Consider the following 10,197-nt stretch of genomic DNA (forward strand, 5'->3'; position numbering starts at 1 on the left):
AATAGTGTGAATGAAGAGATGTTCATTTGGTTGATTTGATCGGTGCCATTGTCCATTTTAATGATTCAACAATTTAATGGTTTGACTATCACCTCTAAGCAGCTGACTCCCAAATCTGCTTACCCAGCTCTCATCTCTCCTCTGAGCTCTGGTCTCCAGTCTCCAAAGGCCTGCTGAACATCTCCACCAGGATGTCCCATAGGAATCTTAAATTCATCACGTTCAAAATAACTCATTACCTTTCCCCCTAAATCCACCTACTCCTAAGGTCTCAATTTTTGTGGAAGGTTGCACCATCCTTTCCATCACCCATTTTAGAAACCTGGGAGTCACTGTTGTCTCTTTACTCTTCACGCTCCATGTACAGCCATTTGCCAAGTATTGCCAATTCTACCTCCACATGAACTTTCACCTCCACTCACGTCACAACCGCTCTGGTTCATATTCTTATCATTTCTTGCCTAGGCTATTGCAGTAGCTCCCCAGTTGGCCCTCCTTCCTCCAGTCTCTCCCCTCTCTAATTCATCCTCTATATACTGATATTCCGTAAGTGCTGGTCTGATCATGGCACTCTCATAATTTTTTTTGCTGTGTTTTTTTTTTTTTTGCAGCAATTGCCAATTGCCCCTAAGATAAAATATAAACTCTGGCATTTTTTTATTGTTGTTCAGTCATTTTCAGTCATGTCTGACTCTTCATGACCCCATTTGGGGTTTTCTTAGCAAAGATTCTGGAGTGGTTGGACATTTCCTTCTCTAGCTCATTTTACAGATGAGGAAACTGAGGTAAATATGGTTAAATGACTTGCCCAGGGTCACATAGCTAATAAGTGTCTGAGCCAAATTTAAATTTAATCCTGACTCCAGACCTGGCACTCTATCCACTTCACCACCTGGCTGCCTAGCTTTTATAGCCCTTTACAACATGGCTCCTGCAAAAAGATGATCTTTCCAGATTGGTTCCATATTTTTCTTTCTCATTCAACATTTTTCCCAGGCAAAGCAGTCTACTTGCGTTTCCCTATAGCTAACATTTCATGTCTCTTTTCTGTAGCTTGGTTCAGGCTGTCCTAGTCAGCCTAGAATGCTGTCCCTCCCCTTCTCTACCTCTTGGAACCCCTAGGTCTCTTCACATTAGGCCCATCTGCTTCAAGAGGTCTTTCCTGATTTTACCAGTCTTTAGTGCCACCATAATCTTGTATTTATTTTGCATCTTTCCCCTATTTTCTTGTCTGGGAATAGACATCCCCCAAGTTGAATGCAAGCTCCTTGATGGTGGGGGCCATCTTGCTTTTGTCTTTGTGTCCCCATGCTTAACACAGTGCAGAGCACATAGTAGATACTTAATAAGGGCTAATCAATTGGTTTTGCTGCTTTAAACCTCTTTTGGTGTTATTCACTCAGCTGTCACTTTATTAGACTTCCAAATTCACTACGTAATTCTGTTTTTTTTTTTGTTATTTTGCAGGGGGGAAGGCAGGGCAATTGGGGTTAAATGACTTGCCCAAGGTCACACAGCTAGTAAATGTGTCATGTGTCTGAGGTCGCATTTGAACTCAGGTCCTCCTGACTCCAGGGCCGGTGCTCTGCTCACTGTGCCACCTAGCTGCCCCCTCACTATGCAATTCTAGCACCATTATATGGATTGTGTGAACTCACAGGAACATGACTTCAAGGTGAATCTCAAAGACTAAGATCTGAGACACTTGAACTCAGAGTTAAGTGGGGGTAGAAAATATACTCCCCCCGCCAAACCCACCTATCACTTAAGGCCATGCAACTAGAGAAAGTGGGTTACTACGGCATAGATTTAGAGCTGGATAGGACCTTAAAAGTCTTCTAATCCAACTCCCTCATTTTTCAGATTTGGAAACTGAGGCCCAGAGAGATTAACTGTCAGAATTGGAACTTGAACCCAGGTCTTCTAACTCCAAATCCACTGTGTTTTACATTACTATATAGAGTGGAAAATTAGGGAAAAGGACCTGTGACCAGACATTGATCATCTCATTTCAGTTTCTCAATAGCGTATCTAAAGGTAGAGAATGTAGTGAAGGGTCAGACTCCAAGGGTCTTGTACATACTAAATGTGTGACCATGAGCGAATCACTTATTCTCTCGGTGGCCCAGACAGCTCTCTAGTCCTACAAGTTACGGCAGAGTTGTAGATTGTCTAGGACCCTGGTGGAAGCAGCTGGTTATGCACCATTGAAAATTATTTTCCAGTGATAGATGTACCATGGAAATGCAAAGCAGGGCGCCATATTGATCAAACCATTGGTCCACTGTATAAAGTATGCCTTTGTGGCAACTGTGTAAGTGTTGGGGGAGGGGTGCCATCTTTAGGAATCTGTGTGTCAGGAAATTAATAATAATAATAATAATTAATAATAGCATTGATATGGTGCTTTACAAATGTGATCTTGCTTTGTCCTTATAACAACTTTACTAAGTAGGAACTATTATCATCACCATTTTTATTGATGAGGAAATCGAGGCCAACACAGATTAAGGGACTTGCCCAAGATCACAGAGCTATTAAGTATCTGAGGCAGGATTTGAACCCAGGTCTTTCTGATTCCAAATACAATATCCTATCTACAACATCCCAGCTGCCAATAGAAGAAAATCTAAGCTGTTATGAGGGAAGTGAAGGTTTTTAAGTCATTAGCTTCTTTACCCTTCAAATTTTGGGAGGGAATACATACTCATTGGAAAGCATTGTATAGGAGAATCTTTTAGACCATAAGAACTCCTTATAATATAACAAAGTTAAATTCCATTCAAATGGCTTTATTATCTTTGAATATGTTTGCATCAGTGGTTGCCTCAGATAAATGTTACTGTCTGGAGTATGAAAATATTCTTTTGTCTGTTAAAGGGATATTCATTGTCTTGGTATTTGGGGGAATATCCTTTGATGTGTATCTGTGACTTTACCTCTGTGCTCCTCTATCATTAAACATTGCCAAATTGCAGCAGAGGAAGTATTTTCAGCATCCTGCTGGTCTCACAAAGCTAAATGTGACACTGCCCAATCTGTTGGTGTAGACAAGGTATGTGAGAATCTCTGCGCCCAAAGCGATGCTGGTTTGGTGCCAGTTTCGCTTGGATGGTGGATTTGGGCATCTTGCCTCTGATTTTCACAGGAGCAAAAATGTGGTGTTTACAAACGATTTCCATCATCTGAAAATAGTACTGTTCTTTGCTTAGGAAAATATTTGAGGTCTGTTTCAGGTCCAATATACCCTGCAAACTAAAAAAGAGATTTTATTTGTATATGTCTATATACATAGACACACACACATATATATGCAAAATATATGTACATAACAATATAGGTATTTTATATGAGCACATGTGTGTGCATATATGCATATATGTTTAGGAATATATGTGATACACATAGATACATGTAGACATATAAACACATATACATACATACACATACACATACACATACACATACACATACACATATACATATACATATACATATACATATACATATACATATACATATACACACACATACCTTCTCTGTTGTTCTGCTGTATTCAGTTTGAAAGTCTTAGAAAGATTCTATTTGTCCCGGGTAAATAAACATCCATCCTTAGGTGAGAGGATGAAGAAGAGTGGTTTCATAAATTTTTCCACGAAAGTATACCACTGAGGAGAGCTATTGAGATAAGTAGGGAGACAGTGGAATAAATTATAGATAAGATCTCTTGGGTGGCTGGTAATCAATAGATGTTTTGTTGTTTGTTGTTGTTATTTCAGTTGTCTCCAATTCTTCGTGACCCTATTAATGGTTTTCTTGGCAAAGATAGTGGAGCAGTTTGCCATTTCTTTCTCCAGCTAATTTTACAGATGAGGAAACTGAGACAAACAGGGTTAATGACTTGCCCAGGGTCACACAGCTAGTAAGGGTCTGAGGCCAGATTTGAACTCAGGAAGAGTCTTCCTGATTCTAGGTCTGGCTCTCTATCTGCTGTACCACCTAGCTGCTCTTTAATTGGTGTTGCATGAGATTAGATGGAGTTAGGTAAGAGACTCAGAAAGCTAAAGAATAGAGTTCTTCAGGGTGAAGGCTCAGGCTTGATTAAGGAGTGCATTGGTATGCAGGGGAAGGAACAAGACACGGCAGAGTGGTGTAGTGGGGGAAAAAACCAAAACACTGAATCAGAAAAGGTTGGGGCTTAACTTCTGATTCTACCATTGGTTAGTTGTATGCTCTTGAGTAAGTCACTTTTCTTTGGAACTCAGTTTCCATTTCTATAAAATGAATGGGTTGGACCAGATGATCTTTCTGTGTCTATTCCATCTTTAATAAGCTGTGTTTGTGATGAAGGCCAGCGATTCCCAACAAGTTTAGTTACCATATTCTGTTGCTCGGTTGTTGTTTTTTCTTTTCAATTTCATTAGAATTTCAGTACAAGAAGAGACCTCAGAAGCTGTTTATTCTAACTTGCAATGGATTAGGAAACTTCTCCATGAGTGATGGTCACTTCTTCAATTTCCATTTATAGACCTCTAATGAAAGGAAACTACTCCCAGGGGCAACTCATTTAACTTTTAGATAGCTTTTGTTATTAGGAAGTTTTTCCATAAAAGAAGAATATGCCTTTCTGTTTTATTTTTAAATTTTTAATCTTTTAAAAAAATTGACAGGCATTTATTTTTTCTCCCTCCTGCTTCCCTCTTCCAATCAAAAGAACAAAAAACCCTTACAACAGACATACAGAGTCAAGCAAAAGAAATATCAATGCTGGCCATGTCCAAAAATGTATGACTTATTCTTGAGGCCTTCATCTCCCTGCCAGGAGGTGGCCAACATGCTTATTCCTCTGAAATCTTGGTTGGTTATTGCATTGACTAAAGTTCTTGACTCTTCAAAAATGTCTTTACATTATTGTTATTATTGTATAAATGGTTCTCCTAGATCTGCTCATTGAACCTTGGGTCAGATCATACCAATTTTCCTAGTTTCTCTGAAACAATCAATTTGCTATTTCTTAAGGGTCAATAATATACCATTATGTTTTTAGGCCACAATTTGTTTAGCCATTCCCCAATTTATAGGCACCCCCTTAGTTTCCAGTCCTTTGACTAGGCATATTTTTTATGACAATTTTGTGTTTTTCTCATTTTTTTCAAAGGTAGGAAGTGTGAGGAAGAGAAAATAAACTACAAAAAAGTTAATACAAATATTCTTATACATATCAGTCTTTTTTTCTTTTCTTTAACCCCCGTGGGGTATAGACCCAGTAGTGGGTTCTCTAGATCAAAAGGCAGGCACAGCAGAGGTGCTTCTTAGACATTGTTCCAAATTGTTTTCTAGACTGGCTGTACCAACGAATAGTGCATTAGTACGCCTGTTTCCTTTCCAACATTTGTCATTTTCTTCTTTGGTTATCTTTGCCAATCTGATAGGTATAATCAGTACCTCAGGGTATCTTTAATTTACATTTCTCTGATTGTTAGTGATTTGGAACATTTTTTTTTAATATGGCCCTTGATAGTTTGAATTTCTCCTTTTGAACACTGCCTGTTCATATCCCTTGTCCGTTTATCAATTGGACAATGGTTTTTATAATCATAAATTTTAATTACTTCCTTATTTATCTTGGAATTGAGACCTTTATCAGAGAAGCTTGCCACAGAGGTTTTTTTTTTTTCGGTTTGTTTGTTTTGGGTTTTTCCAGTTACCTGTTTCTTTTCTAATTTTAACTGCATTGGTTTTGTTTATACAAGATCATTTTAATTTTATGCAATCAAAACTGTCTGTTCTCTTTTCAATAATCCTCTCTATCCCTTCTTATACACAGATCTAAAAGCTTATTTATATATTACCCCTTTAATTTGTTTATGTTGTCACCTTTTATTTCTATCATACATCCTTTTGGAGCTTATCTTGTTATATGATGTAAGATGTTAGTCTTAATTCAGTTTCTACCGGACCACTTTCCATTTTTCCTTGCAGTTTTTTGTCTAAATCTGAGTTCTTACCTTAGCAACTGGGGATTTGGGGTTTATTGAACTCTACGCGAATGTGGCTGTTTACTATTTTATGTTACTTACTTATTTGTTCTACTGATTGATTTTTCTGTTTTTAGCCAGTACCAAATCATTGTGAAGATAACTACCTTGTAGTGTAACTTGAGATCTGGTATTGCTAGGGAAAGCTGCCTTTCTGCCACTTCTTACTTAACCCAGTGCTGTCTATAGAGTAAAATAAAATAAGTCTAAACTTTCTTCCAAATAATAACCCTTCAAATACTTAAAATCTGCTAAGATTTTCTTCCTAAGTTTTCTTTGAAAACCCCTAGTTCTTCCAGCTGCTGCTTAAATTACAGGGCTTCAAGTCCCCTTACCATTTTGGTCTGCCCTCTTTACCTTGCCACATGTGTGTGCACGCACGTGCGTGCGTGTGCATGTGCGCTTACCTGTTCATCATGTGTGATATGCATATATACATGATACAAATACATGTGTATATAATACATATAAACATACATGCATGTATACATATAAGCACACATATACATATATGCATATATGTGTGGGGGGAACTCCTGATAAGAAAACTCCCTCTACCTATTCAGATTGGCAATTACTCTGAAATCTATGGTCTTAAGGAATTGCTTGAGGTTGTAGGAAGTTAAGTGACCTGCCCCTGGTCAAAGGCAGTGCTTAAAACTGGGTCTTCCTGGTTCCAAAGCCAGCCCTCTATCCGCTATGTCACACCACCATTCCATCTTTAGATATGCTCTTAAAAAGATCTCCCATTCAGAAAAGGAAATGATGTTAGTCTAGTATGCCTTGTTCTTGTTGAACTCATGCTAAAAGCAACACTTTCCTTTGAGAGGGGCTAAGAAACACTCTTTTAAATAACATGGAATTTTTGCCAGGAATTGAGGTCAAATTCACTAAGATATAATCTGGAAAATTCTTCCCTTTTGAGGGAGAGGGAATTGGACCCACAATGGTCCATCACCAGCCCTGTAGTGCAATTTCCATAGTTTTGGTAAGATCCTTGATAACTGTTCAGCAATCACATGGACAAACCCTTTCTATTCACTTTCAAGCCTTGGGAACTGACCTTGTTGAGGGAAGTGAGGTCTTCCCTTGCCAGTTCCTCTCTTATTTGGGATCTACATTACTTTCTTACTAATCTCTTTTACTTCCTAGTCTAAAGAACATTCTTCTTGATAGAGGAAAAAATGGAGTAAAATTAGAATTTAAAACTTTTATATCCTCTTTCCTTGAGAGAGACAGCATAATGTGTTAGAGCACTGGATTTAGCATCAAGAAGATCTGGATTTTAATCCTGCCTCAAACACTTACTAGCTATTTGAATGTAAGACATTTAACTTTCCTGAGACTCAGTTTCCGATCTATAAAATGAGAGAGTTCTGTTTAATGATCTTTGATCATTAATGATCTCTAAATCTGTGAACCTGTGATCATCACCCCGACCCCCATTCCTCCCGAATAGCAGTCATCTTTTCTTTCATCTTACTCTTGTCCCCAATATAGCAAAATAAGCCCATTTTTGTCTTCCTTAGCATTCATCACCAGCCTCAGCTGTCTCTGACTGGTAGGATGCCAGTCAGCTGGGCAGCCCCTAAGGCTCTGGATGCTCTTTTCTTTTGGCTCCAGGGCCCAGGCTTAGAAAGCTTCTCCTAGCAAAGGGGCCGTCCAGAATCATCTCAGAAGAAAGGAAGACATGGATGGTGGCAATTACTGTTTATTACAGATTTCACACCCGGATGATTTGGAATACTCCAGTGCCAAGGAAAGCCCTTCTTATCACTTGTGATTTCATCACAAAGAGACCCAGCTGTGCCTGGATTGTGCTGGTAGAGCCAAGATACCATATCCATAGTCAAACATACTTTTAGACTTGCCAGGAAATGTTCTTGACAACAATAAAGCCTCTGGTCCCGGGGAGACAAAGGTGAAACCTAGTGTAGTGGGCACATGAGTCCAGAAAAAAGTGATCTTGCTCACAAGTGGCATTTGACTCATGGTTATCCCAACAATTTTAGCTGTTGTTCTGCATTTGGATGGGCAGCGTAGTAAAGGGGCAAGAATACCAGTCTTAAAAGTCAGAAGACTTAGCTTTAAGTCCAGCCTCTGATATTTAACATGTGACCGTGGATAAGTCTTAATATCCCTGAAATGCTCACTCCCTTCAAATATAAAATATAGTATATTTATATAAAAATAAAATATGTATAATAAATAACAATATAATTTATAATAAATAATTAATAATAAAAATACAAAATAGGCATGTTATTCCCTGTAACATCATTGTAATGTGGAGAGAGAATTTTATTTTCATCTTCATTTTATATGATCTTAGATATCTTAGTGATCATCCTATCATTTTTACTGATGAAGAGGTAGCACAGGTGGTCTGAGGATGAACTGGGCGTCCTGACTCTCTTTCTACTATGTGGACAATGAAGACAAATAAGGGGAGATCCAGTGATTCCTCCAAGATCACAAAGCTGTATTATTTAGTACAAAGCCAGAACTAGATTCTATGCAGCCTCCGGGATCCCCAACTATTATCAAATCTACTAGAAAATTCTGCCTTCACTTTTGGTCATAGCAAAGTAGATGCTTATCTGTTGGAGAATGGCTAAGCAGAGGGTGGGGCGCAAACGTGATGGGATATTACTGTGTCATAAGAAGTGAAAAATACCACGAGTACAGAGAAGCACGGAAAGATCTACATGAGTTGATGCAAAACGAAGCCAGAATGACTACAACAATGTAAATTAAGAACACACACACACACAACCACAATATAATCAAAAGTGAATGCTGCAAAACTACAAGAGAACAAGGTTGAAGATATCTGAGAAGACACACCCACTCCACTATTTTGCAGAGGTGGGAGATCCAAAGACATGAAACATTATATACGTTTCTAGAATTTTTCGATCTACTGATTGGTTTTAATGATTTTTTTTCTTTAAAAATCACTATAGGGGATGGTTCTCTGACAGGAGGTAGCAGGAGGGATACTGGGAAAAATTCTGGTGATATATACAACAAAATATATATTTAAAAGAATATTCTTCCTACCTTGGGCATGAGAGTACATACTACATTGTCCACAAAGGGGGAAAACTTGGCGTATCTTCCATATTGTCAAAAAGTCAGTAACTTTCAATCCGCTCCAATTTACCCCATCCTAATAATATTACTGATAAAAATTATATAAGTATCTTCTTGGCTTATTCTTTCAACAAATGCATTATGCATCTATCATGTGCAAAGCAATGAACTAGTTACTGAGACAGAAAGAAAGAAAATTAAGGCATAGTGCCTGCCCTGAAGGAATTTCCAATTTCACAGGTAGTGTGGCATAGTAGAAAACACACTGGTCTCAGAGACAGAAAACATTTGGTTTTAGTTCTAATTCTGACCTTTCTTAGCTGGGTCCTGTAGGTAAGTCATTTACTCTTTCTCTGCCTTGATTTCTTCATTTGTAAAGCAGGGCTGCTAATATTTGCCCTTCCTATCTCAACAGAGTTGTCAGGAAGGCATTTTGCTACCTTTAAAGGGCTGTGTGAATGAGAGTTATTATTAGTAGGAGAGGGAATGCAGTCACATAAATAACTATAATCCAAAATAGAACATGAGAAGAGCTTAAGGGAGGTTATGAAAGTACCACTTTACAGGAGGGAGTTAAGTCCAAATCCCAGCAACAATTACAAACCCTATGCAATTGATGATCTTCTGCCACCCCCTGCTTCCTAACCCACTCCCCCCTACAGTTCTGCAGAGAAGAACTTGGTTTGCAGAGGAAATTCCCCCAACAATCAATGCATAGCAGAAGTTGAATGTTCCCCTTTGTGGTTCACTCTACCGAAGAGAATATACAGTTTCCCATACTCTCTCCACAGCAGGAATGGACATTATCTCCACTACAGACCACCCAAAGACTAAAAACAGAAACCAAAAAAAAAAATACACATTCAGGTCTTGCATCTGTTAAGAGTTGGAGAATCAGCAATTTATAGGCAAAGTCAAATTCGTCTTACAGCTGCCCTTGGAATGAATGGCTGCTTCATCCTCCCTGCCCCCACTTCACATCACTGCAAGAGAATCATCAGGGACTTTTCCCAATGTTGGCATCATCTGGGCATTCACAGTAACAGTGAGAGTGTTTAAGCTG

At 38.6% G+C, this 10,197-nt stretch overlaps 1 long non-coding RNA gene across 1 annotated transcript; it reads right to left on the bottom strand.

Annotated features, from left to right (window-relative positions):
- Positions 1-2,776: 2,776 nt before the first annotated feature.
- On the bottom strand, positions 2,777-9,564 carry LOC118848962. Its single transcript, XR_005010273.1, has 3 exons — positions 9,446-9,564; positions 3,535-3,678; positions 2,777-3,255 (listed from the first exon to the last, which is right to left on the bottom strand). It is a non-coding gene; the product is annotated as an uncharacterized LOC118848962 (long non-coding RNA).
- Positions 9,565-10,197: the final 633 nt, after the last annotated feature.

Source organism: Trichosurus vulpecula, chromosome 4 (genome assembly GCF_011100635.1).
Source record: "Trichosurus vulpecula isolate mTriVul1 chromosome 4, mTriVul1.pri, whole genome shotgun sequence".
Lineage (NCBI taxonomy): Eukaryota > Metazoa > Chordata > Mammalia > Diprotodontia > Phalangeridae > Trichosurus > Trichosurus vulpecula.